The sequence below is a fragment of the Austrofundulus limnaeus genome, unplaced genomic scaffold (genome assembly GCF_001266775.1).
Source record: "Austrofundulus limnaeus strain Quisiro unplaced genomic scaffold, Austrofundulus_limnaeus-1.0 Scaffold364, whole genome shotgun sequence".
Lineage (NCBI taxonomy): Eukaryota > Metazoa > Chordata > Actinopteri > Cyprinodontiformes > Rivulidae > Austrofundulus > Austrofundulus limnaeus.
The window spans coordinates 293625-295074 of record NW_013952766.1 but is presented as its reverse complement, the minus strand read 5'-3'; the positions used below and the strand labels follow the sequence as shown (position 1 = coordinate 295074).

Here is a 1450-nt window from a genome sequence, read left to right as displayed (position 1 = left end):
GTATTTATGCCTAACCCAGACATTTCCCCCTAAAATTAACCATTGATGGTCTATAGTTAACTCTAACCTGAACCAGAACTAACTCACACCAAACCTCTAAACCAGGGGTGTCAAACTCCAATCCTTGAGGGCCGCTATCCTGCATGTTTTAGAGGTTTTCCAGCTCCAACACACCTGATTCAGTGATTGAATTAACTCTTCAAATTGGGCAGAAGCCTGTTAATCACCCAGCAATCAAAATCAGGTGTGTTGGAGCTGGAAAACCTCTAAAACATGCAGGATAGCGGCCCTCGAGGACTGGAGTTTGACACCCCTGCTAAACCTAACTAGTAAAGCACAGCAGAGCTGAAAACAAAGTGAGGACATTGAAGAGGTCCTCACTTTACATCAAAGACCTCATTTTGATAGTAACTATGGCACAAATGGTCCTCACTCTGTAGTCTAAACAGACACACACACTGTATGTACAGTATGTTTGTGCCTTTGTTTTTGCTACTTGGTGGGGATGATTTTTCAGGAATATGCAGCCTTATGGGGACTGAGTACTCCTTGTGGGGACCAAAGCCCGGTCCTCACAACTTTGGAGGCTGATTTTGGGTGGTGGTGGGGTTAAGACCAAGCTGTGAATTGAGTTTAGGTTAGTTTTAGGGTAAGTGGACAGAGTTAGGATATAAAATTTCCAAAAAAATGAATGGAAGTCCTCACAAGGATAGAGAGACAGTGTAGGTGTGTGTGTGTGTGTGTCTGACTGTGTATTTATAAAACCTATGAGAACGTTACACTCTGACCTCACCACAACATGAACTGAACTTTAACAGAAATATAAATTGATTTGAATCTTATTATTTAAAGTTCCTCTCATGAGAACTGATCTTATCTGCTTCAGGTCCCGCAGGACTCACAGATTTGACAACTTTCAACCAATAAAATCACAAAGACCTGGAACTGAAAAGGTGAAATGGGGCGATTAAAGAATAAAAATTATATTGTGCAAAGAATAAAGAAATAAAGCTACAAATGACTCATCACTGCTTGCGACTTGACTCCTATCATTTGTTGTAAAGAGTCATTCAAAAGATTTGTGAACGGCACATCTGTAACAGGTCACAGTAAATCTGAGTCGTCTGGAGTTTAAGAACTTTGGTACTATTTAATCCAGCGTAGTGATATAAATTAACCAGGGTCGTGACCTGTTGCACTGACAATGTTTGAAACAGAAAGAAGATTTCAGCTGATTCAGTTTACCAGAAACTCATGTGTCCTCAGAATGTCTCTATCTACATGAGGACTGTTTGAGGACATGTCCTGCTGTGTGTCCTCAAGTACCACAAAGTGATACTTGAGTAAAAGTACAAGTATCTTACCCAAAAATGACTTTGGTAAAAGTTAAAGTCTCCTTTAGGAATATTACTTGAGTAAAAGTCTTAAAGTATGTGATATTTGTTGTAGT

General features: G+C 39.7%; 1 protein-coding gene across 1 annotated transcript in view; it reads right to left on the bottom strand.

Annotated features, from left to right (window-relative positions):
* The window catches only part of arg1 (arginase 1), a 7678-nt gene that overhangs the window by 3035 nt on the left and 3193 nt on the right, over window positions 1–1450 (bottom strand). The window lies entirely within an intron of this gene.